At 47.7% G+C, this 27,745-nt stretch overlaps 1 protein-coding gene across 7 annotated transcripts in view; it reads right to left on the minus strand.

Moving 5' to 3' along the window:
• NSD1 (nuclear receptor binding SET domain protein 1) overlaps positions 1–27,745 on the minus strand; it is a 1,209,044-nt gene that overhangs the window by 542,696 nt on the left and 638,603 nt on the right. The gene's annotated exons all lie outside the window — the stretch shown is intronic.

The following is a 27,745-nucleotide window of genomic DNA, read 5'->3' on the forward strand; positions in this document are numbered from 1 at the left end:
CAGATGGATTATATTCAGATGGAGCGATGTCGAGGTTTCAAGTATGTCCTTGTAGTAGTATGCGCTTTGTCCAGGTGGACAGAAGCATATCCAGTCCCAGATTACACTGCCGCGACCACTGCCAAGCAGTTGGTTCGTGAATTTTTCCCTAGATACGGACTCCCTAGAGTCGTATATTCTGATAACGGCCAGCCATTCTCATCTGAACTCATGAAACATGTTTCCCTGTTGTTAGGGTACCAGTGGAAGTTTCATTGTGTACGCCATCCAGAAGCAGCTGGACTAGTCGAAAGGCATAATCAGACTCTGAAAATCCGCATTGCAAAAGTCTGTAAGGACAAAGGTGTGGACTGGTTAATAGCTCTGCCAGTCGCTTTGTTTTATATGCGTATGGTCGCACATTCCAGATCAGGTCTGTCCCCGTACGAGGTCGTATTCGGCCGCCCCCCTAACATGTGGGGTACTCCTAGACCCCGAAGTATTACCGATGTTTCATGTAATATGCTGACAGATTACCTAGCTTCCTTGATGTCTGCCCTCAACTCATGTCGTTCACAGGTTGCCGCCGCATTTCCAGACAATACCGAGGTGGCACCGCACGAGATCGTTCCAGGCTCCCTTGTGATGATCAGAAATTTTGACAGATCAAGTCCGCTGGAACCACGTTGGAAGGAGCCACGTCAGGTCCTCTTGACCACCCGAACTGCCGTCAAGTTGGAAGGCAGGAAGGGGTGGGTCCACCTTTCTCATGTAAAACTTTTCAAAGGATTGAAACCAGCGTCTAAAAACATTTTCCAGGATTCGAAAGACTGCCAAAACATTGTTTTAAAGGACTGTCCCGCACAAGACATTATTACAACCCCTCCCTTGTTAGAGAAAACTCCGCAGCAGGAGTATAAGTTGAAGCTCAGGTCTAGTAAAATAAGTCAGTCAGTTTGATTGTATAAGTCCTCCCCTAGGTGAAACGGTTAAATTGTTTCTGACATGTATAAAATAGACCCCCATAGTGAGAGAGTCAGTCAAAGTTCAATCAAATGTATCGTTTTTCTGAGTTTCATATTATTTCTCAGCATAATGATTTCCTGCACTAGTTACGCACTTTTCCTGTGTTTTCCAGTTCCTCATGTAAATATGTCTGCTAATGCTACAGTAGAGCACACGTTTAGTGATCTGCCTCCTCACGAATATTCTTACCGCCTCGCTATGCGCAACAACACATTTATCCGTATGTTACATTACTCACACCAGACCAGCAATGCTACTAATTGTTGGGTGTGTGGTCGACTCCCCCCTTTTCAGACACCGAAGGGAGTTCTGCCACTTTTTCCTTATCCATTCTCACACAATGGTTCGTGTGGAGCATGGTCCACGTTAACGTCATCCTCAACAGATATGTCTTTTCTTAACAGTACATGTTTTCCAGACAAGCAAGGTCTCCCCCACAGAACAGGTTTAGATCTAGAAAACGAAGTATATAATTTAGGTAATTATTCGTCGAATTTCATGGTCCTGAATGTTCAGTCTGATATTACTCCAGACTTACCTGCTATTTCAGTACTACCTGTCAAAGGCGAATTATGTGTCCATAATTATGGTTCTGTACATATAGGTCATAGTGAATGTACTACTGTTATCCAGTATAGTGACAGTGGGAAATCTATTTTCAAAGCTTCACGTCATTCTTATTTTATTTGTTGTCAAACTGCATATGTCCGTCTGCCCCTCGATTGGGAGGGAACCTGTTACATTGCTTTCCTACTGCCACCTGTTTTTCTAGCCCCATCTGATTATCACAGAAACACACATCTAGTACACATTAGACATAGAAGGGAGTCCCCAATTGTCGATTATACTGAAACTACTCTAGAACAGTATACAGATTTCAATAAAGGTTTCTTCTTCTTTGTAGGACCTGTCCAGAATAGTAAATTGATCCGTAGGTTAACAAGAACCCTTGAAGCTGTAGTAAATGAAACTGCCTCTGCTCTAGGTAACTTAACCGAAGAACAATCTGCTATGAGATTTGTCGTTTTGCAAAATCGTCTCGTCCTTGACGTCATACTGGCCGATAGGGGCGGGGCCTGTAGAGTCATCGGATCTAGTTGCTGCATTTTCATTCCAAATAACGCGCCGTCTGTTTATTCAGCTATAACCAGACTCCATAAGATTGCCCACCTGTTACACCAAGATCCAGGCACCTGGACATGGTCCGGTTGGTTCTGGAATGTAATTTCCGCATGGGGATGGAAAGTCCTGTCCTTTCTAGGTATTGCAGTAGCGATCATATTTAGCTGCTGCCTCTGTATACAATGTGGCCCTGCGATTTGCAGCATGTGTGCTACCTCTTGTATTCCTAGTCCCAAGCCCCGTTCTAAATCCCGTTCCAAGACAATTCGAGACGAGCAAATGGTACTGTATGAAATGATAGATGGTATCATGAAAATTGATGTTTCCTGATGGAAACGTAGTGACAAGGAGGGAATGTGGAAAAGTAAATTTTGCCATGTTCTGTGTCCCTACGCTTCATCCATCATATGTTATGTGTGCATGACCAATATGCATATGTTATTCCCCATGCCTGATTAATGACGCAATTCCAGTTGTGTCCACCTCTAGTATGCTATTTTCCAGTCCTCGTGAATACTACGAATATCAGGCTTATGTAAAGTAATGTTGCCACGTTTCTCTGTGTGCACGTTATTCCATTATAAAATCCCCGTTTCTAGGCCTCAAAAGGGCCCGGACCCTGGATTCAGCTCCTGTCTCCTGAAAGCCTCGCTAAGGAGCGATACAGCCCCCACCTGTATCCTCGACCCTTCACTTACTTCCTGCCTCGCAGTGCCCGGTGCAGCTTGGCTCTGCCTCTGAGTCTGCCAAAAGTATGTTATAGTTCCAGTTATCAGTTCAGTCCTCCTCCTCTGCATTCCTAAGCTACTGAACTGCATCAATAGTTTCCGTCATTGTCTAGCCTTCTCGTCTCCATGTTAGAGAAATACTGTATTTAATGGTCATTTAATATTCTTCATCACGTACTACATGTAGAATAATGCATGGTCCAGTCTTAGAATCAAGTTAGCTTCTCCCCTCATGACTTCTAGTTTATATCAACATGTTCCCTAAACATCAGATACCAGATAGGGTTTAGGTACATGTCGCTCCGACCCTTCAGACTCTAGTCTCTGCTCCTAACACAGAGTTCATAGCCCCCAGCTTCTCCTAGTAACACGTCATTGCCAGTTTTCGCGCACCATTAGGTTAGAGGTCCCGGCTCCTTAGGTAGCCCCCTCCAAAGTTTCCGCCCATTCATGACATATTCTGTTACGTTTGCATCACATGTCTATGTATACTCCCAGTTACACCTCTTTTTACTGTTATCTCTCGCGACTGCTACGCGTCACGCCTTCTGCTCCACCCACTGTTACGCCTACTGCAATGTAATGCTATGTGTTTGCGCTATGTATATAAATCAATGTTTTGTTATTGAATGTTAGCGCGCTCATCCCAGACCCAGCCCCGGCAGCTGCCGGGCCTTGTTGTCCTATTCCCATGCAGGTTGTCCTGATCCTGTCCTTATGCTGTAATAAACCTGCAGAAACTCCTACTACCTCGAATCTTGACTCTTATTTTATTGAGCTATCTGTTATGCTATAAGTCTAGTCAAAAATAGGGTATTATTTATTTATTTACCACAATCCCAGGAGGGACGCATCCGTCACCACTGTGTGCTCCGCTTGGGGAAGACAGAGGGATCTGCCACTGACCCAATCGCGGTCCGTAAGCCACCACTGCAACTGTCTCGCAGTGCCCTCCGAGATCAGGATGTGGTTGGACACCTGGAGTGATGTAACAGCAGGATGCAGGAGGCCATCAGACCCAGCAGCCATAGGGTCATCCTGACCGAAACCGGAGATAAAGGCTGAAAGATCGGAGTCAGAGCCTGAATATCCCGAACCCACTGCTCAGGAGGATAAATGCGAAACTGCGCCGAGTCCAGAACAGCTCCGATGAAGAGGAGCTTTTGGGAGGGACTCAGGTGTGACTTCGGCACATTGATGGAGAACCCCAGCGAATGCAGGAGGTCGGCAGTAGTATGGAGGTGGGAGACGACTGTTAGAGGCGAGCCCGTCTCCAACAACCAGTCGTCGAGATAGGGGAAGACTGGAACCCCTAATCTGCATGGATGAGCTGCGACCACCGCCATAACTTTCGTGAACACCCGAGGGCCACTGGTGAGGCCGAAGGGGAGCAGGGTAAACTGAAAAAGCTCGTGGCCCACCGTGAACCGCAGGTAACGCCGGTGGGCCGGCAGGACGGGAATGTGGAAATAAGCGTCCTGCAGGTCCAACACTACCATCCAGTCTCCTGGGTCCAGGTCAGCCAAAAACCTAAGCTAACGTCAGCATCTTGAACTTCTCCTTCCCGAGGAAGCCGTTGACGCCCCTGAGGTCCAAGATAGGGCGCAGGCCCCCTTTGCCCTTCTTGGGAACCAGAAAGTAGTGGGAGTAACACCCCCGTCCTACTTCTGGGCCAGGTACGTGCTCGATGGCCCCCTTGGCCAAGAGAGCAGTAACTTCCTCCCGTAGAAGTTGCAAGTGATCCCCCGACATGCGGTGGTACTTTGGTGGCATGGCTGGAGGGGTCGCCTCGAAGGGGAGGGAGTAGCCCCTTCGGACGATTTGCATCACCCACCTGTCCGAAGTGATGGTACGCCAGTGGAGCAGGTGATGGCGAACTCTGCCTCCCACTGGCGTGGAATGGGCCTGAAAGCTCAGACTAGGAATGCTTTGAGGCAGATGCTGCGGGAGCGGATGTGGACTGACCGTCTCTCTGTCCCCCTGCTCAGTCACGGCTGAATGCACGTCCGTGACCACTTTGAGGTTGGTTCTGCGGCCTGTGGCTGGACGAATGTGCTGGGGTGTGTAGGAGAGTGGGGTCTACAATCCCATGGCCACCCCAGATTTTTGCTTTTTGCTTCACTGGTTTACGACTTTCCCTGGCTGTGGGCCTGCTAATCAGACCCACAGCCTAGCTGTTCTCTCTCTAAATTGACAAGCATGTACCTTAGGTGCATTTACCAATTGGTACTGGGCCACCTTATCAGTCCCTGTACAGTATACCTTAGGTATCCAGGGCATAGGTGTACCCAGGGCATACCAGGGGCTGCAGCATGTATTATGCCACCCCTGGCTGGTCACCCAAATCTGACACAACTGGCTGCAAGACAGCTGGGGCAAGGTGGTGTAATCACCCTTTGCTATAGATATAGTATACCTATATCTAACCCTAAAATGGACACATATATTCCTATCAGTCACTCCTATGGCAGGCCTTATCAATCCTGAAGGCAGAGTGCTTGGATGTATGTGAGATGGTGCTCTGGCATGAGCTGAGCCCATTTGCAGCTTGCGGAACCAAGTCCTAATAGCTGTTCCATGATAACGCTATACCATATACTCTTAAGTGCATTATAATCCTCGCGGTTAAATGCTAACTTTGGCATAGCATTATCAAAACATGTCGAGTAAGGTGTCATACGAATTGGAATACTAACCCCTCGCCAATTCTGGCGACGGGGTTAGCATTCCACCCTTCTAGAGGGACACGACATGTAAGTAACTGTAAACCCCGGTTAAAGTTAACTCAAGCCTCAGCATCACAAAATGGATGCTGCCACCACAGACACAAGTCTGACCTCCTGCTGCTGGGAGTCCTTCCAGCAAGGGAGGCTCTGACAAAGGGTTTCCTGCCTTGGGAGGTGCTAGCACCACCCCAGACAGGATTTTGTGTATTAGGTAGGCTCAGGCTGAAAGGAATGAGACATGCCTGGGGCACACAAGGTGCCCTGTGCATACACCAGTTCCAACCAGTTGCTGGGGCAATACAGCCCCAGCTCTGGCGGGAAACTGGACAAAGGAAAGGGGGTGTAGCCACCCCCCTTCCTGGTCCCACCCAGGGGAGGGACCTAGTCGTAGTGGAGCCCCCTTTAGCCAGATAAAGGTAGGAGCGGGTCCCATTCCAAACTAGATTACTCTTGACAACTTCCATGAAGAACTCTTGACCTTCGACCTCCTGATCATCAGAAGACTGAAGAATCTCCCCTATGGTCAGGGAGTGACCATCCTGCTTCGCAGGCACCATCAAGCTCCTGTGCGGTTTGCTGCAGAGTCCTTCCATCCTGGAATCCGACGACCCAGCTCGACAAGACCCGGACCTCCAGACCTCTCTGACCTCTACCCACATCCACAGCACAGCTGGGACCCGTAGGTGCGACGAGCAACGTGGAGACGGCCATCTTGAAGAAACCTGCACAGCGCTTCCAGCACGACTCCTGAGAGTTCCTCAAGTGAGTGCATTGGGGACTGAGAAGCCCCACACCGACGCAGCTCCTGCACCAAAGACCAGCCCCCCAGCATCCCCGTGCTCTGCGTGGGGCCCTTTTGCCTGGTTGCTGCCCTTCCTGTTGTCTGGACACTTGCCGGCTGGCTTGTGCCCTCTGAGACGACGACCCGAAGATTTCGACACTGCTAGTCTGGTCCCCCAGACTGGCCCTTGCTTCCTTGTGAAAGAGAAGCACCCCGGACCCTCCTGGTCCCCACAAGACGCCATCTTTGTTCCACCGCGTGGCTTGCATTAGCCAAGGCCTGCTGTCAAGATCTGTGGAAAAGTAAATTTTGCCATGTTCTGTGTCCCTACGTGTTCCCCATCCTATGTTGTATGTGCATGATTAATATGCATATGTATTCCCCATGATCGATTAAAGACGCAATTACAGTCGTGTCCATCTCTAGTATGCCAGTTTCCAGTTCTCGTGAAAGCTACGAGTATTAGGCCTATGTAAAAGTTACGTTGCCACGTTTCTCAGTGTGCACGTTATTTCATTGAAAAGTCCCCGTTTCTAGGCCTCAAAAGGGCCCGGACACCAGATTCAGCTCCTGTCTCCTGAGCCCTCGCTGAGGAGCGATACAGCCCCCACCTGTGTTCCTGACCCTTCACTTACTTCCTGCCTCACAGTGCCCGGGTCGGCCTGGCTCTGCCTGCCAGTCTGCCAAGAGTATGTTATGATTCTAGTTATCAGTCCAGCCCTCCTTCTCTGCATTCCTAAAGCTACTGAATCGCATCAATAGTTTCCGTCATCGTCTAGCCTTTACGTCTCCATGTAAGAGAAATACTGTATTAATGGTCATTTAATATTCTTCAACACGCACTACATGTAGAGTAATGCATGCACCAGTCTTAGAATCTGTTAGCCTTTACCCTGATAACTTTTGGATTCTATCAACATGTTCTCTAAACATCAGATACTAGATAGTGTTTAGGTACATGTCGCCCTGACTCTCCAGACTTCAGTCTCTGCTCCTAGCGCAGAAGTCATAGCCCCCAGCTTCTCCTAGTAACACGTCATTGTCAGTTTACGCGCACCACTAGGTTAGAGGTCCCAGCTCCTCAGATAGCCCCCTCCATGTTTCCGCCCCATTTTTATGACATATTCTGTTACGTTTACATCACATGTCTATGTTCACGCCTCTTGTTACACCTACTTTCACCCTTATCTTTCGCGACTGCTATTGACCACACCCACTGCTCCGCCTGTTGTATGTACTGTAATGCAATTGTTTTAGTATATATGCTTGTGCACTGTTATTAAATGTTCCGCCGATTCCGATCCTGCCCCCGGCAGCGCTGCCATCCTAGTCCTGTGCAGGTTGTCCTGTTCCTGTCCTTATGCTGTATTAAACCTGCAAACTCCTACTACCTCGAATCTTGACTCTTATTTATTGAGCTATCTGTTATTACTATATCCAGTCAAAAATAGATCCGGTATTATTTATTTATATACCACATAATGGCGCCCGAATAGGGACTTGCCCTTTCCCCACGCGCCGGTGAAGCCACGTATGCCCCCTGACCCTCTGCAGCCGTGACGGAACTCTTCTGCGCACCGGCAGATATTTCTGCTTCAAGTATCCCTCAGGCCCACGGAGGAGACGGAGGTTGCGGTCCAGCATCCAGACGAGGCGGTGGAGGAACGCGGCGAGTCCCGACCAGAGCCCAAGCCGAGAGTCCAAGGTCCGAGGTATCCGGAGACCCACCCGTAACTGAAGTACGAAGTTCGTCCGTCCGGCGTCGTAGCAGTCCAGTCCAGTCCGAGGCCTTCCGTTCTTGCTGCCCGGTGAGTACCGATGCTGGGGTAGTATCTAGACAGGGTCAATCTAATTGACTCTGGTCCGTGGGTTTGGTGGTACACAGATCCAACACGAAGTGTCCACTTAGGTGGATGCGGGTCCTGACGTGTCTCTTTATGAGACCGGTAAGTTCGTACTGTTTTAGCAGTGCATCTAGTTTCTGTTCTAGTCAGTTCTGTTCTCGAGAAAATTCATGTATTCTGTTTTCAGTATTCCAGGTAGTATTTTGTCAAGACTATTATTTTAAAATGTCATTCATGTATTTTAATGTCGTGGAATGAAAGTGGTGTAATTATCGTGTTCATTGTGTATTGTATTGTGTCTAGATTACAGTCCAGTCATGCCTTTGTTTTCCAAACTACGTCAGTTAAAAACTAGAAAAGGTCTGTTAGAAGAAGCAGTTCCTGTCCCGCCTAGGGACAGTCCAGGTCATTTTATGTATCAAAAGCATGGCATAAGTGCCATATTGTATCTAGATTTATGGGTGGAGTACACCAAAGAGTTAGAAGAAAAGTATAAATGGCCCGTATCAGGTGCGTGGGATGCCGAGTGCATCATGCGAGTAGAAGAAGCATTATGGAAAAAGAAAGCCAGACAGTCACAGAAAGATGCCATCGAGTTTTGGCGCAAAGAATCTCATAAGAGAACCGAAAAAGAAATCAGAAAGTCAGAATTAAGTAGAGAATCCTTAGAAAGAGCCCAAGAAAGGGAATTAATCGAGATAGGTGAGCGAGTTAAAACCGAACAGTCAGACAGACAGAGGAATGCCCTCATTAAGGGTATGTATCCTCTTCTTGCCGAGGGCTTGCCAAAAGCAACCCCGGAGGCATCCAGTAATTTTCCGCCACCATTAGTTCCGACCAAGCTACGTCACAAACCGACCGCAGCTGATATTTTTCTCTCGTCCTATTTGGACGACACAGTCCCAGAATACGCAAATCCTGTTCCACCAGTTCCACCAGCTCCTGTAAATCCTCTTCCAGACACCGGGGTACCTGCTACGGTACCCCCGGTCCAGCCCACATTACAATTTCCCGCCGCGCCAGCACGAAGAGTATCAGTCGACGATTCTAGTTTAGGGGCCGCAGGAGGAGGTTCTCCTGGTACCCCGCCACCACACCAACGTGTAACGTTAGTCGAGTTACATGAACGTGCGTTACAGCGTATGCCCAAATATAAGTCCGTTGCAGAAATCCGACGAGCTCTTACTGAATGCCGCTATGATCCAGTCGCAGGCGATGATAGTACGGTTATATATTCCATACGTGTTAGACGGGTGACCGGGTATTTGGACACCCTACCGGATATGAAAGAGGATCTAGACAGAATATATCGTTTCATCCGTACAGGGGATGATCCAGAAAGTATTGGCGAAACCATGTCTCAAAGGAAAGCTGAGATCCAGCTCATGATATTAAAGTTTCTGATTAATTGTTTAATAAGGGAACAAGATTATCCGACTAAAGATCCGACAGAAATGAGAACCCTGACAAGGTGGAGTGATAATATAGCCGAGGGTAAACACAGAACCATCAGTAGTATAGAGAGTATGTACAAGAAAATTCGTAAGGAAATAATAAGGTTACACGAACAACGTAAAACAGCACAAGTAAGCGAGAAAGAGAATGACTCTCCTACAGAAGAGGTAGAGGACGAGAATACCGCCAGAATAGCGTATGTAGGTAGATCTAGATTTCCAGACCGCCATTCACGTTTGGAACACAAGAAAATCTTTCATCATCCAGCACCAGAACAAGGTTCTCTAGAACAAGTATTTCAAGCTACCGATCACATTTTGAAATCACGAATTGGTTATAGTGAGTTAAGTACTATGCATGAACAAGAACTAGCCCGATCAGCAGTCCGATGGACTACTGATTCTACCACTTTTCCAGACGAAATAGTGGCACAAATGTTTCTGAAACTGCCCCCAGCCGAACAGCGACTGGTGGGTATGTATATGATTCAGCACCTCATCACATTGTATGAGGGTCAACATTCTGATCCAGGTCCGTTACATGATGTCCTGAACGAGTTACTCCAGTATAGATGGAAAGGTTTAGGTACCGATTTAATTAGTGTCATTCTAGAACAGCGTCATAAATATAGTATGTTTTTGAACCCGCATTTTGTTCATGTCTCACCTCCAGAAAGTAAACCGTTTTACATAGATAGACAGAATCCGTTACGAGAAGTACACCCAGTCAGGACAGCAGATGGTGAAATGCAACGAGTATTTGTTTACACCCCGATTACAAAGATGGAACTCTTAGAGATGAAGAAATTAATTCCCTGTCACGACAAAGATCCAGCAGGGTTCCACCGAGAGTTAAAGGACATGCTCCGTATGGGAGAATATACGTATCCAGATATTATTAAAATGCTAAAGGTCCTGTTGCCCGCAGGGGTATACGAAAAACTCAAGGAAAAAGAATGGGAGGTGGGAGAGAAAAAGATCGATTGGGCAGTTCTAGAAGCTGAAGATAAGATACGAGTACCAGGTACCGGTCTTGGAGAGAAATGTAAAGAATTACCAGAACTGTTAATACAAGTTTTGCCCAGATTGTTAGCCACTAAAAAGGAAGACTGGGATGCAATCTCAGCCTGTAAACAGAAACAAGATGAAGACACTAGTGATTTTTATTCTAGATTTGAAAAATGTTTCATTATAAACAGTGGCTTGAAGACGAGTAGCGAGTCATACCCTCATCTTTTTGTTACTAAATTAGTCGAGAATTCAAGTCCACAAGTTAAGAATCGAGTTTTAAAAGTCGAAAGTACATGGCAAGCTAGTACCCCGTCCCAGATGTTACAGATGCTCCAGTACCACCAGAATAGAATCAGAGAAGAGCAAGATCACGAGAGAAAACGTATGAAAGACACGAAAATGAAAGTACTAGTTGCACAATCTGTTCCTCAAGACAGTCAGAAGAGGGGTCCGAATCAAGTCAGTCATCCTGCAGCTCCCGTTAAAGGGACATGTAATTATTGTAAACAGCCAGGTCATTTCATAAACGAGTGTGCAGTTCTGAAACATAATATAGCTACTGGTAAGACTAAAGAAAGACCACGTCCGCCTAGACAAGAACAAGTTTCACAAACTTCTCAGCCACAGAATGCACAACAGACAGTTCCAGCACCGCAGCCTATCGCTGCAACACAGCATGTTACACAGCAGATGTATCAGTATGCTCAGACAGAGTATCCAGAGTACCAACAGTATTCATGAAACAGCCTAGAGAGGGAGGTAGGCTTGCCTCTCATCGAGATTCCTGTAGATCAAGAAGGTCCCTATATTCATAGTCAAGTATTAGGGAAAGACAGAAAGTTTCTGATTGATACAGGGGCAAGTAGGACTACCATAAGTCACGCCGAGGTTCCAGGGGCTCCGCTCTCAGGCTCTAGAAATGTTTCCCTTGGATTTTCAGGAAAGCCTATTGTAAACGAGATATCTAAGCCAGTTACTCTAGACGTAGGTCCATTGTCCCGTACTACTGATCTATTACTTACGAAGTCATGTCCAGAAAATCTGTTAGGCATTAGGACACTGAAAGAATTAGGTGCAGTTATTTGCTGCTCCCCAGAGGGAATACGGTTGTTTTTACGTGACTTCAAGGGTCACTATGTATTACGAGATTTTGATCCAAGATTGTCAAATGTTCCGCAGCATCTATGGGCGCAAGGTCCAACTGATGTTGGTTTCATGCAAATCACACCCCATCGTGTGACTCTCAAACCAGGTGTAGTGTTACCACGAATCAGACAGTACAGATTGCCACCTGAGGCTGTAGCAGCCTTATCCAAAATAATTGACGAGCTCATTGCTCAAGGAGTAGTTGTAGAGACTGACTCCAATGTATGTAATTCTCCGATCATTCCAGTCATGAAACGTACTGATCCAAATGCTCCACCAGTATATCGATTAGTGATTGACCTTCGAGAACTCAATAAATGTATTATTCCCCAGTACCCAGTTGTCCCAGATATCTCTTCCCTATTGACAGCCATTGATTCCGAAGCCACATTTTTCACAGTCATAGACCTCAAGAACGCGTTTTTCAGTGTCCCCATTCATCCAGACAGCCAGTACCTTTTTGGTTTTTGTTTAAATGGAAGGAGCTATAAATTCACACGAGCTCCTCAAGGTTTTACAGAAAGTCCTAGTATTTATAGTCAAGCACTTAAGAGACAACTAGACAACATTCACATGCCAGCTGACACTGCTCTGCTCCAGTATGTCGATGATCTACTGATTACAGCCCGTTCTGAACGTGCTTGCGAGCAAGCATCACTTACAGTCTTGTATTTCCTAGCCGAGATGGGGCACAAGGTGTCCCCTTCGAAGCTTCAATTCTGTGTCCAGCAAGTGATCTACTTAGGCCACTTACTGTCCAAGTGGGGTAGGCAGTTGACACCAGACCGTATCCAGTTAATAGCGAGTCTTCCTCAGCCCAAGACACAGAAGGAGGTACGTGCTTTTATCGGCCTTACTTCTTATTGCAGACAATGGATTCCTCAGTATGCATTTCTAGCTAAGCCACTGATACAGTTAACGACACAGGAGGCAGCCGTATCGACTGTCCTCCCTTGGACATCTGAACATACTCTTAGTTTCAATGAGCTAAAGAAAGCTCTATGCCAAGCTCCTGTTCTAGCTACACCGAACTACAGTAAGCCTTTTACACTTTTTGTTATAGCTACACCGAACTACAGTAAGCCTTTTACACTTTTTGTTACAGAACGTGATGGTACAGCATTATCTGTTCTCACACAAGATCAAGCAGGACAATACAAGCCCTGTGCTTATTTTTCGAGCACATTAGATCCTGTAGCCCAGGCTTTGCCTGCGTGCCTCAAGTCAGTTGCAGCCACAGCACTAGCTATCAGACAAAGTGATTCCATAGTATTAGGACACTCTCTGACAGTACATGTTCCACACTCCGTGGAAGTTCTTTTAAACCGAACACAGACTCAGCACTTGACAATTGCACGTTTGACAGGTTATGAACTGACACTGTTCCAGCCACACATAGAAATCAGACGCTGCAACGTTCTAAATCCTGCTACACTGTTACCGTCAGTTAATTCAAATCCTGCCACACACGACTGTGTGGAAGTAGTTAATACTATGACTAAGCCAAGACAAGATCTGACAGACATTCCATTACCAGATCCTGACCTGACACTTTATGTGGATGGTTCATGTATGAGAACAAGTACAGGAGAACTAGTAGCCGCGTATGCAGTGACTACTGACACTGAAGTTATAGAAACACACCGTATTGACACCCTGTCTGCTCAAGCAGCAGAGCTAGTTGCTCTGACCCAAGCCTGCATACACGCCAAGAACCTGAAAGTTAATATATATACAGAATCACGCTACGCATTTGGAGTCGTACACGACTTTGGAGTGCTCTGGCAGGAGAGAGGTTTCATGACTTCTCATGGAACCAAGATTCAGCATGGTCTCCTTATTCAAGCTCTGTTAGATGCTATACACTTACCGACATCTATCGCTATCATGAAGTGCAAAGCACACACGAAGGTTACTGACACTATTTCCCAGGGTAATGATCTAGCAGATCGCACAGCCAAGCTTACAGCACAGACACCAGATATACCAGTTAACAAGACACCGACATCCATTCTAGAACAGACTACTTGTATGACAGTTAAGGACCCCACTCAAGATGTCATAGATATCCAGTTACATGCTACTCCCGATGAAATCAAGAAATGGTCCGAACAAGGAGGGGTCCAGACAGATCAGGGATGGGTAATGAAGGGAAAAGCCACATGGTTTCTCCCCGACTCTATGGTTCAAGTCATTATCAATACCGCACATAGTCCAGCACACTTAGGAGAAAAAGCCATGTTAGACAGTATCCAGAACATTTGGTTTAACAAGCATTTACGAGCTGCAGCCAAGCAGAAAGTCCGTACCTGTATGATATGTTGCCAGTTTAATCCAGGTAAAAGTGTTCCGGTGGAACAAGGTGGATTCCAGCCCCCTGACCACCCTTTTGAAGTCCTCCAGATGGATTATATTCAGATGGAGCGATGTCGAGGTTTCAAGTATGTCCTTGTAGTTGTATGCGCTTTGTCCAGGTGGACAGAAGCATATCCAGTCCCAGATTACACAGCCGCGACCACTGCCAAGCAGTTGGTTCGTGAATTCTTCCCCCGCTATGGACTCCCAAGGGTCGTATATTCTGATAACGGCCAGCCATTCTCATCTGAACTGATGAAACACGTTTCCCTGTTGTTAGGATACCAGTGGAAGTTCCATTGTGTACGCCATCCTGAAGCAGCCGGTCTGGTAGAGAGACATAACCAGACCCTGAAAATCCGCATTGCCAAAGTCTGTAAAGAGAAAGGTGTGGACTGGCTAGTAGCTCTGCCAGTCGCTCTGTTTTATATGCGCATGGTCGCACATTCCAGATCAGGTCTGTCCCCGTACGAGGTCGTTTTTGGCCGCCCCCCTAATATGTGGGGTACACCTAGACCCCGAAGTATTACAGATGTTTCAAGTAATATGCTGACAGATTACCTAGCTTCCTTGATGTCTGCCCTACACTCTTGTCGTTCACAGGTTGCCGCCGCATTTCCAGACAATACCGAGGTGGCACCGCATGAAATCGTTCCCGGAAGTCTGGTTCTTGTAAGGAACTTTGATCGTTCAAGTCCGCTGGAGCCTCGCTGGAAGGAGCCAAAGCAGGTCCTCCTGGCCACCCGTACTGCCGTCAAGCTGGAAGGCAGGAAGGGGTGGGTCCATCTGTCTCACGTAAAGAAATTTTATGGACTAAAGACTGTTTCCAAGAACATTTCCGAGGATTTTAAAGACTGCCAAAGTACTATTCTCAAGGACTGTCCCGCAAAAGACACTGATTCAAAGCCCTCCCTGTTAGAGAAAACTTCGCAACAGGAGTATAAGTTGAAATTAAGGTCTAGTAAAATAAGTCAGCCAGTTTGATTGTCTAAGTCCTCCCCTAGGTGAAACGGTTAGACCGGTTTCTGACATGTATAAAGTAGACCCCCATAGAGAGAGAGTTAGTGAGAACTCTAAAAGTTGCATTATTATTTTATGTTTCCTGCTATATCTCAGCCTTATGATTACCTGCACGAGTTATGCATTGCATTTATGTTTTCCTATTTCTCATGTAAATAAGACTTCTAATGCTACAGTAGAACACACGTTTAGTGATCTGCCTCCTCATGAACTCTCTTATCGTCTTGCTATGCGAAATAATTCCTTTATCCGCATGTTACATTATTCACACCAGACCAGCAATGCCACTAATTGTTGGGTGTGTGGTCGACTCCCCCCTTTCCAGACACCGAAGGGAGTTCTGCCACTATTTCCTTATCCATTTTCACATACTGGTTCGTGTGGAGCATGGTCCACGTTAACATTATCCTCAAATGATATGTCCTTTCTTAACAGTACATGTTTTCCAGGCAAGCAAGGTCTTCCCCACAGAACAGGGTTAGATCTAGAAAATGAAGTTTATAATTTGGGTAATTATTCTTCGAATTTTATGGTCTTGAATGTTCAGTCTGATACTACTCCAGTCTTACCTGCTATGTCAGTATTACCAGTCAAAGGCGAATTATGTGTCAGAAATAATGGTTCCGTACATGTAGGACATAGTGATTGTACTACTATTGTCAAGTATAGTGACAGCAGGAAATCTATTTTCAAAGCTTCACGTCATTCTTATTTTGTTTGTGGTCAGACCGCATATGTTCGTCTGCCCCTCGATTGGGAGGGAACCTGTTACATTGCATTCCTTCTGCCACCAGTTTTTCTAGCCCCACCTGACTATCATAGGAATTCCCACCTAGTACATACTAGACACAAGAGAGACCTCCCGATTGTCGATTATACTGAAACTGCTCTAGAACAATACATAGATATCAATAAAGGTGTCTTTCCCTACTTGGGTACTGTCGTGAATAGTAAATTGATACGTAGATTGACCAGAACCCTTGAAGCAGTAGTGATTGAGACTACCTCTGCTCTAGGTAACTTAACCGAAGAGCAATCTTTTATGAGAATTGTCGTGCTCCAGAATCGTCTCGTCCTTGACGTCATACTGGCCGATAGGGGCGGGGCATGTAGAGTCATCGGATCTAGTTGCTGCATTTTCATTCCTAATAACGCGCCGTCTGTTTATTCAGCTATAACCAGACTCCATAAAATTGCCCATCTGTTACACCAAAATCCAGGCACCTGGACATGGTCCGGTTGGTTCTGGAATATAATTTCCGCCTGGGGATGGAAAGTGTTGTCCTTTCTAGGTATTACAGTAGCGATCATATTCAGTTGCTGCCTCTGTATACAATGTGGCCCTGCGATTTGCGGCATTTGTGCTACCTCTTGTATTCCTAGTCCCAAGTCCCGTTCTAAATCCAGTTCCAAGAAAATTCGAGACGAGCAAATGATACTATATGAAATGATAGATGGTATCATGAATATTGATGTTTCCTGATGGAAACGTAGTGACAAGGAGGGAATGTGGAAAAGTAAATTTTGCCATGTTCTGTGTCCCTACGTGTTCCCCATCCTATGTTGTATGTGCATGATTAATATGCATATGTATTCCCCATGATCGATTAAAGACGCAATTACAGTCGTGTCCATCTCTAGTATGCCAGTTTCCAGTTCTCGTGAAAGCTACGAGTATTAGGCCTATGTAAAAGTTACGTTGCCACGTTTCTCAGTGTGCACGTTATTTCATTGAAAAGTCCCCGTTTCTAGGCCTCAAAAGGGCCCGGACACCAGATTCAGCTCCTGTCTCCTGAGCCCTCGCTGAGGAGCGATACAGCCCCCACCTGTGTTCCTGACCCTTCACTTACTTCCTGCCTCACAGTGCCCGGCTCGGCCTGGCTCTGCCTGCCAGTCTGCCAAGAGTATGTTATGATTCTAGTTATCAGTCCAGCCCTCCTTCTCTGCATTCCTAAAGCTACTGAATCGCATCAATAGTTTCCGTCATCGTCTAGCCTTTACGTCTCCATGTAAGAGAAATACTGTATTAATGGTCATTTAATATTCTTCAACACGCACTACATGTAGAGTAATGCATGCACCAGTCTTAGAATCTGTTAGCCTTTACCCTGATAACTTTTGGATTCTATCAACATGTTCTCTAAACATCAGATACTAGATAGTGTTTAGGTACATGTCGCCCTGACTCTCCAGACTTCAGTCTCTGCTCCTAGCGCAGAAGTCATAGCCCCCAGCTTCTCCTAGTAACACGTCATTGTCAGTTTACGCGCACCACTAGGTTAGAGGTCCCAGCTCCTCAGGTAGCCCCCTCCATGTTTCCGCCCCATTTTTATGACATATTCTGTTACGTTTACATCACATGTCTATGTTCACGCCTCTTGTTACACCTACTTTCACCCTTATCTTTCGCGACTGCTATTGACCACACCCACTGCTCCGCCTGTTGTATGTACTGTAATGCAATTGTTTTAGTATATATGCTTGTGCACTGTTATTAAATGTTCCGCCGATTCCGATCCTGCCCCCGGCAGCGCTGCCATCCTAGTCCTGTGCAGGTTGTCCTGTTCCTGTCCTTATGCTGTATTAAACCTGCAAACTCCTACTACCTCGAATCGTGACTCTTATTTATTGAGCTATCTGTTATTACTATATCCAGTCAAAAATAGATCCGGTATTATTTATTTATATACCACAGATCGATGATCCTACACCGCAGCAGACTACGTGGGACAGCTCGTGCCTCCAGCCTGGTCGTGAAGAGCAGCTCCTGGTCCACGCAGCTACAGAGAGAAGCGACCCTTCCTTCACCTGACTGCGGCGACAGCTCCTGGTTCCAGCACCGTCACTGGCTAGTGACCAAGACTCTGTCCCATTCCTTTTCAGGACTTCCATCTTCCAGTTCCATCCTTGGAACCACCGGACTCCTCCATCTGGCTGCCTGCCAGCAACTTCTTGTTTCAGGCATCACCGGGATCAACAGCAAACCCGACGCAACTTCAGCCCTATGCACCCGCAGCCTGTGGGTTAGGTAACTAAAGCCTCTAGGTGCTGAAGTCTGTGTCCACTACCCTAGTGTCCAGGTCCACTGTTGTTTTCCCTCCATCCAGCCGGGTTCGTCCGGAATCCGTAACTTTGTAAACTGTTGCATCCATAGACGTTGGTACGCATCCCGCATGAGAGTTTCCACTCTGCACGCGAGTCCCGTGGGCCTCCTGCTCCTTACTTACCTAGTTTGTAGCGTAGTCCCACCGATCCTCCAGCCTCTGGATCTCCTAACAGTATTTTTCTTCCTCGCATTCCATTGTTTTGAGTATATGGTTTGTCGTGCCCCTAAGGCACTTGTGTAAATATTGTGCGAACTCGTATTTCCTTTTTAGTATTGTCATGTGCTTAGCCCTCTGACCTCATAAAGAGTTCAGAGGTGTTGTTATAAATAAATAGACTGTTTATTTTTCATAACAACCTGTGTGGTGTCCTTTCATTTGATATTCAAGGGGTTATACTATGGTAAAATAGCTGGCTTCACATGCCAAAAGAGATTAGCCTAAAAGACAGCTTTTGTCCACGCTACTAGGATAGCTGGTCTATACGGTTGACTTTACAACCAATCACCATAAGGGTTGTTTGGACTGATACAAGGTGATCACTAGAACTAGTCAGCATCATATATCAGGCCAACTTCTCACATTGGCGTGCAGCGGTTGGGATTTGAGCTTGCTGTTGTTTTACCACGTATAATCTTGAAAATATCATTTGAAAAATCACATAGGTACCTAGGTACATATAACAAGCTTAGAAATACTCTGAGTTCTACTGAACCAGCTGTTGTAGTAGAAAGGGCCTAGCACACCCTGACTACAACTCTTAGCAAGGGATCAGTAGGTAAACCCATAGTGTAGGTAGGTGCATCACTTACACCACACTAGAAGCATGTCTACCCATGGAGAGTCTTCAGAGACTCCCCTTGTGGTTGTTGACCCTCCACAGGTCACTTCCAGATATGCAGCCCTTAGCTTCCAGGAGATGAGACCATTGTGTACCTCCAGGAAACTAAAACAGGGTTCTAACCCTACCACTCCTTTTCTGTTAGGTCTCTTAGAGACATATGATGCTAGAAAAGCTTCTCACACAGATGGGAGCATGCCCCCCTTGGAAGGTACTCGTGGTGACCCAGACTCTAACCTCCCTGAAACAGAAGATGTAGAAGAGGAGGAGGAAGAAGAGGATCCCTCTGGGGATGAGGCAGACAATGGTCCTGAGCTAGTCAGCAGACTTACTAGGGCCAACTTAGACCTACATAGGGAAGGATCTGGGGGACCCCCAGTACTGACCCTAAGCAGGCCTAACTTTGGAGTTAGAAGAGATAGGTCTCATTCTAGGGACTCCAATAGATCTGTGCACTCTCATGCCTCTGCTCAGAGGAGAATGATCTCTCCCCAGAGGAGAATGACTTCCCCTCAGAGAAGAGAACATGAAGCAAGGATGAAACAGGCTCATCTGAGGATTCAGAGGGAAGAACTTGCCCTTGCCAAGGAGAAGCTTGCCTTTGCTAGAGAGCAACAGTTAAGTGGGGTAGTCCCCGCTGGTGGCAGCAATATACCTAAGGATAAAGACAGGAGTTTTGATACTAGACACCTGAGTAAAATAGTGCCCCCCTTTAAACAAGGGGATGACATCCACAAATGGATGACTGCTTTGGAGAGGGCCTGCACTGTCCAGTGCATCCCCCAGAGTCAGTGGGCAGCTATATTGTGGCTCTCCTTTGAAGGTAAAGGTAGAGATAAGCTCCTCACTACTAGAGCTGAGGATGCTAACAATTACCAAGTCTTGAAGAATACACTGATTGATGGGTTTGGCTTAACCACTGAGCAGTACAGGTTGCTGTTCAGGGACACCCAGAAAATTCAGTCTCAAGATTGGGCTGACTTTGTTGATTATGCCACTAAGGCTTTTGAAGGCTGGTTACTGGGAAGTAAAGTTACTGATTACACAGGATTGTATAATCTAATTATGAGAGAACAAATCTTAAGTAATTGTCAGAATCAGTTGTTGCATCAGCACCTTATTGACTCAGATCTGACCTCTCCCCAAGAATTGGGAAAGAAGGCAGACAGATGGGTCAGGACAAGGGTCAAGCAGCAGAACCAGAACCAGGGTGGTGGCCAGAAGAAAGCAGATCCCAAGGGTAATGAGAATAAGCAAAATGACCAGAAGTCTTCAACAGGGCCCCAACAATCTAAAGAGGGTGGGACCCAGAATTCCCAGAATTCCCAGAAGAAGAAGAATAATGGTCAGAAGAAGCCATGGTGCCAATACTGTAAGAGTAATACTCACTGGTTTAGTGAGCGCACCAAGAAAGGCCCAACTCCTACCACTACTGCCCCTAAGGCACCTGCACCCCCTAGTACAGTAAGTAGTGGTAGTAATCCTCCTAAGGCTATAGTGGGGTTAACCCTGGGAACTGAGGCGGGCTCTGACTTAGTCAGAACACCTACTCAGGCTGTTCTTGTTTGTACTGGGGACATGGATATGACCCCTACAATAAGTCCCAGTACTCTGGGCAAGTACAGGCAGACACCTTTGATTAATGGAAAAATGGCTCAGGCCTACAGGGACACTTGTGCCAGTGTCATCATGGTGACACCAAACTTTGTGGACCCTGACCAGGTAATACTGGGATCAGACTACCTGGTGACCAATGCTAGCAATGCCACTACCTCCCATAGTATGGCACTTAAATGGCCTCAAAAGGGTTGTTGTTAGTTCAGACCTCCCCGTGGACTGTCTTTTGGGCAATGATTTGGAATCCTCCTTATGGTCAGATGTGGAGTATAGGACTCATGTGGAAATGTTAGGTTTATCAGCACATGTCCTTGCTGTGACTAGGTCACAGGCCAAGAAATGCCCAGCTGAACTAGTGCTGGATCCTGGAAGAATGGACCAGACACTACCTAAGAGAAAGAGCAGTAGGGGTAAGGTTGACCCTTCCCCCCCCTGCCTCAGGTAGAGGATCAGCTCTCTCAGGAGACTGACCCCAAGACCCCAGAAGGAACTGTCCTAGAAGAACTTGAGCCTGAACAGGTTGAGTTTCTTGGGACAGGGGGACCTTCCAGGGCAGACTTGAGGCAGGCACAGTTAGACTGTTCCTCTCTTGAACCCCACAGACAGCAGGCTGCTGCTGAGGCTGCAGGGAATGCTACAGGTGCCCATAAGGTATATTGGGACGATGGACTCCTATACTCTGAGGCAAGAGACCCCAAGCCTGGTGCTACCAGGAGGCTGGTCATCCCCTTGTCTCTGAGAGGTTTCCTTCTCACCTTAGCCCATGAAATTCCCCTTGCAGGTCACTTAGGCCAGAACAAGACTGGGGACAGGCTTGCCCCACACTTTCACTGGCCTCATATGTCTGAGGACACTAAAGAGTTTTGTCGCTCTTGTATCACCTGCCAAGCCAGTGGCAAATCAGGTGGCACAACAAAGGCCCCCCTTATACCACTACCTGTGGTGGGGGTTCCCTTTCAAAGAGTGGGGATTGACATTGTTGGACCCCCCAACAGCATCTGGGCACAGATTTATACTGGTGGTAGTGGATCATGCCACCAGGTATCCAGAAGCTATTCCCCTTAGGACCACTACAGCTCCTGTTGTGGCTAGGGCCCTGGTTGGAGTTTTCTCCAGAGTGGGGTTTCCGAAGGAGGTTGTCTCTGACAGAGGTGCAAACTTCATGTCAGGATACTTGACTGCTATGTGGAAGGAATGTGGAGTAAATTACAAATTTACCACACCCTATCACCCACAATGCAATGGGCTTGTTGAGAGATTCAACAGGACCCTCAAAACGATGATAAAAGGGTTACCAGAAAAGCTTAGGCGAAGATGGGACATCCTTTTACCCTGCCTTCTGTTTGCTTACAGAGAGGTCCCACAGAAGGAGGTTGGTTACAGCCCTTTGGAGCTTTTGTTTGGACATCCTGTAAGAGGACCCCTATGTCTTGTGAAGGAAGGATGGGAGTTACCTCTCAAAAAGCCTAAACTTGACATAGTGGACTATGTACTTGGTCTCCGCTCCAGGATGGCAGAGTACATGGAGAAGGCATCTAAAAACCTGGAGGCCAGCCAAGAACTTCAAAAAGCTTGGCATGACCAAAAGGCTGTCCTAACTGTTTACCATGCAGGACAGAAGGTGTGGGTGTTGGAGCCAGTGGCCCCAGCAGCTCTCCAAGACAAATGGTCTGGACCCCACATCATCATTGAGCAAAAGGGAGAAGTCACCTACTTGGTGGACATGGGAACTCCCAGGAGCCCTCACAGAGTACTTCATGTGAATAGGCTCAAAGCATTTGTTGACAGGGAGGACATGGGCTTGCTCATGGCCACAGATGAGGGACAGGAGGAAGAGAGTGACCCTCTCCCAGACCTGCTCACTCAGAACCCTGATGATGGGTCAGTAGATGGTGTAGTCTTTTCTGACAGCCTCTCTGAGCATCAGCAACAGGATTGTAAGCAAGTCCTTCAATCCTTCAGACAAATGTTTTCTCTGACCCCCAGTCAGACAAACTGGTGCACACATGAGGTGGACACTGGAGACAGTCTGCCTATAAAGAGTAAAATCTACAGGCAACCTGACCACGTCAGGGACTGCATAAAAACAGAAGTACAAAAGATGTTGGAATTGGGAGTCATTGAACCCTCAGAGAGCCCTTGGGCTAGTCCTGTAGTTCTAGTGCCTAAACCTCCCACCCAGGATGGTAAGAGAGAGATGAGGTTTTGCGTAGACTACAGGGGTCTCAATGCTGTCACTAAGACAGATGCCCATCCAATACCAAGAGCAGATGAACTGATAGATAAGTTGGCTTCTGCAACTTTCTTAAGTACATTTGACCTGACAGCTGGTTATTGGCAAATCAGATTAGCTGAGGATGCCAAGGCCAAGACAGCATTTTCTACCCCAGGAGGTCATTACCAATTTGTGGTGATGCCCTTTGGTTTGAAAAATGCCCCTGCCACTTTTCAAAGGTTGGTGAACCAAGTTCTCACTGGGTTGGATGACTTATGTGCAGCATATCTAGACGATATTGCTGTCTTTAGCTCCACCTGGGAGGATCACCTGATCCACCTGAGGAAAGTTTTAGAGGCCCTGCAAAAGGCAGGCCTCACTATCAAGGCTACTAAGTGCCAGATAGGGCAGAGTCAAGTTGTATACTTGGGCCACCTTGTAGGTGGAGGCCAAGTTCAACCTCTGGAGAGCAAGATACAGGCCATAAAGGACTGGACTCCTCCAACCACCCAGACACAGGTCAGAGCTTTCTTGGGCCTGTCTGGTTATTACAGGAAATTTGTCAGAAATTATGGAACCATTGTGACTCCACTTAATGACCTGACAAGTAAGAAAATGCCAAAGAAAGTTCAGTGGACAGTTAGCTGTCAGAAGGCATTCGATGACCTAAAGCAGGCCATGTGCACTGCACCTATTCTCAAGAGTCCAGACTACTCCAAACTTTTCATTGTCCAAACAGATGCTTCTGAGTTGGGTGTGGGAGCTGTTCTATCTCAGCTGAATATTGATGGTCATGACCAGCCCATTGCTTTTATAAGTAGAAGGCTGACCCCTAGAGAGAAACGTGGTCAGCTATCGAGAGGGAGGCCTTTGCTGTGGTTTGGGCCCTGAAGAAGTTGAGGCCATACTTGTTTGGTACTCACTTCAAGATTCAGACCGACCATAAGCCCCTCTTATGGCTAAATCAAATGAAGGGTAAAAACCCCTAACTTCTTAGGTGGTCCATTTCCCTACAGGGGATGGACTTTACAGTGGAGCACTGCCCAGGGACTGACCATGGTAATGCAGATGGTCTCTCCAGGTACTTCCACTTAGAAACAGAAGACTCACCTGGTCAACGTTACTTTAATGTCCCAAAGTTTGGGGGGGGGTTATGTAGGAGAGTGGGGTCTGCAATCACATGGCCACCCCAGATTTTTGCTTTTTGCTTCACTGGTTTACGACTTTCCCTGGCTGTGGGCCTGCTAATCAGACCCACAGCCTAGCTGTTCTCTCTCTAAATTGACAAGCATGTACCTTAGGTGCATTTACCAATTGGTACTGGGCCACCTTATCAGTCCCTGTACAGTATACCTTAGGTATCCAGGGCATAGGTGTACCCAGGGCCTACCAGGGGCTGCAGCATGTATTATGCCACCCCTGGCTGGTCACCCAAATCTGACACAACTGGCTGCACGACAGCTGGGGCAAGGTGGTGTAAACACCCTTTGCTTTAGATATAGTATTCCTATATCTAACCCTAAAATGGACACATATACTCCTATCAGTCACTCCCACTCCTATGGCAGGCCTTATCAATCCTGAAGGCAGAGTGCATGGAATTATGTGAGATGGTGCTCTGGCATGAGCTGAGCACATTTGCAGCTTGCGGAACCAAGTCCTAATAGCTGTTCCATGATAACGCTATACCATATACTCTTAAGTGCATTATAATCCTCGCGGTTAAATGCTAACTTTGGCATAGCATTATCAAAACATGTCGAGTAAGGTGTCATACGAATTGGAATACTAACCCCTCGCCAATTCTGGCGACGGGGTTAGCATTCCACCCTTCTAGAGGGACACGACATGTAAGTAACTGTAAACCCCGTTAAAGTTAACTCAAGCCTCAGCATCACAAAATGGATGCTGCCACCACAGACACAAGTCTGACCTCCTGCTGCTGGGAGTCCTTCCAGCGAGGGAGGCTCTGACAAAGGGTTTCCTGCCTTGGGAGGTGCTAGCACCACCCCAGACAGGATTTTGTGTATTAGGTAGGCTCAGGCTGAAAGGAATGAGACATGCCTGGGGCACACAAGGTGCCCTGTGCATACACCGGTTCCAACCAGTTGCTGGGGCACTCCAGCCCCAGCTCTAGCGGGAAACTGGACAAAGGAAAGAGGGTGTAGCCACCCCCCTTCCTGGTCCCACCCAGGGGAGGGACCTAGTCGTAGTGCAGCCCCCTTTAGCCGGACAAAGGTAGGAGCTGGTCCCATTCCAAACTAGATTACTCTTGACAACTTCCATGAAGAACTCTTGACCTTCGACCTCCTGATCATCAGAAGACTGAAGAATCTCCCCTATGGTCAGGGAGTGACCATCCTGCTTCGCAGGCACCATCAAGCTCCTGTGCGGTTTGCTGCAGAGTCCTTCCATCCCGGAATCCGACGACCCAGCTCGACAAGACCCGGACCGCCAGACCTCTCTGACCTCTACCCACATCCACAGCACAGCTGGGACCCGTAGGTGCGACGAGCAACGTGGAGACGGCCATCTTGAAGAAACCTGCACAGCGCTTCCAGCACGACTCCTGAGAGTTCCTCAAGTGAGTGCATTGGGGACTGAGAAGCCCCACACCGACGCAGCTCCTGCACCAAAGACCAGCCCCCCAGCATCCCCGTGATCTGCGTGGGGCCCTTTTGCCTGGTTGCTGCCCTTCCTGTTGTCTGGACACTTGCCGGCTGGCTTGTGCCCTCTGAGACGACGACCCAAAGATTTCGACACTGCTAGTCTGGTCCCCCAGACTGGCCCTTGCTTCCTTGTGAAAGAGAAGCACCCCGGACCCTCCTGGTCCCCACAAGACGCCATCTTTGTTCCACCGCGTGGCTTGCATTAGCCAAGGCCTGTTGTCCAGATCGATGATCCGACACCGCCAACAGCAGCAGACTACGTGGGACAGCTCGTGCCTCCAGCCTGGTCGTGAAGAGCAGCTCCTGGTCCGCGCAGCTACAGAGAGAAGTGACCCTTCCTTCACCTGACTGCGGCGACAGCTCCTGGTTCCCTCCTGGTTCCAGCACCGTCACTGGCTAGTGACCAAGACTCTGTCCCCTTCCTTTTCAGGACTTCCATCTTCCAGTTCCATCCTTGGAACCACCAGACTCCTCCATCTGGCTGCCTGCCAGCAACTTCTTGTTTCAGGCATCACCGGGATCAACAGCAAACCCGACGCAACTTCAGCCCTATGCACCCGCAGCCTGTGGGTTAGGTAACTAAAGCTTCTAGGTGCTGAAGCCTGTGTCCACTATCCTAGTGTCCAGGTCCACTGTTGTTTTCCCTCCATCCAGCCGGGTTCGTCCGGAATCCGTAACTTTGTAAACTGTTGCATCCATAGACATTGGTACGCATCCCGCGTGAGAGTTTGCACTCTGCACGCGAGTCCCGTGGGCCTCCTGCTCCTTACTTACCTAGTTTGTAGCGTAGTCCCACCGATCCTCCAGCCGCTGGATCTCCTAACAGTATTTTTCTTCCTCGCATTCCATTGTTTTGAGTATATGGTTTGTCGTGCCCCAAAGGCACTTGTGTAAATATTGTGCGAACTCGTATTTCCTTTTTAGTATTGTCATGTGCTTAGCCCTCTGACCTCATAAAGAGTTCAGAGGTGTTGTTATAAATAAATAGACTGTTTATTTTTCATAACAACCTGTGTGGTGTCCTTTCATTTGATATTCAAGGGGTTATACTATGGTAAAACAGCTGGCTTCACATGCCAAAAGAGATTAGCCTAAAAGACTGCTTTTGTCCACGCTACTAGGATAGCTGGTCTATACGGTTGACTTTACAACCAATCACCATAAGGGTTGTTTGGACTGATACAAGGTGTTCACTAGAACTAGTGAGCATCATATATCAGGCCAACTTCTCACAGGGTGCCCCTTCCGTGGCCAGGAAAGGAGCGAAAAGCAGTTTGCTGGAGCTGGGCCGACAGGCCCAAGGACTTGGCCGTAGCCCTGGAGTCCTTAAAGCGCTCCAGCGCACTATCTGCTTTGTCGATAAAGAGGCAGCGGCCATCAAAAGGCATGTCCATGAGAGTGCTCTGGACATCCCCCAAAAAGTTTGTGGATCTCAGCCAGGCGTGACGACGAACCGCCGCCATCGTTGCCATCGCTCTATCCAGCGAGTCCGTGGTGTCAAGTCCACATCTGATGGAGTACCGTGCTGCATCCCGCCCCTCAGCAAGAGCTTGGGCGAGCCGTGCCCTGGCCTCCTCCGGACACTGGGGCAGCACGTCCGCCACCGTATCCCACAGAGAGTGGGTGTAATGGTACAAAAGGCAAGCGGTATTAATGCTTCGCAACCCTAGACTTAGGGAGGAAAACAGTTTCTTGCCAAACTGTTCCAGCCTTTTGGATTCCAGGTCCGGTGGTGCGGTCGGGAAGGCCGTTTGGGACGTGGAGGCCTTCATAACCAAACTCTCAGGGGTGGGGTGGCTGGACAGAAAGCAGGGGTCGCCCGGAGCAGGGCGGTGGCGCTAGGCCACGTTCCGATCTACAGGAGGGACTGTTGTGGGCTTTGACCAAGTGCCCAACAGAAAGTCAGTGAGGGCCTCAATGAACTGCAGCAGAGGCTCCGAAGAGCTTACTGGCGGTTGAAGCACATCGATGAGGAGGTTAGTCCTCACTGCCACTGCAGAGAGCTCAAGGCCCAGGTCCTTGGCCGCCTTGCGCAGCTCCACAGCATAAGTAGCTCCCTCCTCTGTAGCCAAGGAAGGAGGAGAGAGAAAACCAGTGTCAGGCGAAG

This window comes from Lissotriton helveticus, chromosome 7 (assembly GCF_964261635.1).
Source record: "Lissotriton helveticus chromosome 7, aLisHel1.1, whole genome shotgun sequence".
NCBI lineage: Eukaryota > Metazoa > Chordata > Amphibia > Caudata > Salamandridae > Lissotriton > Lissotriton helveticus.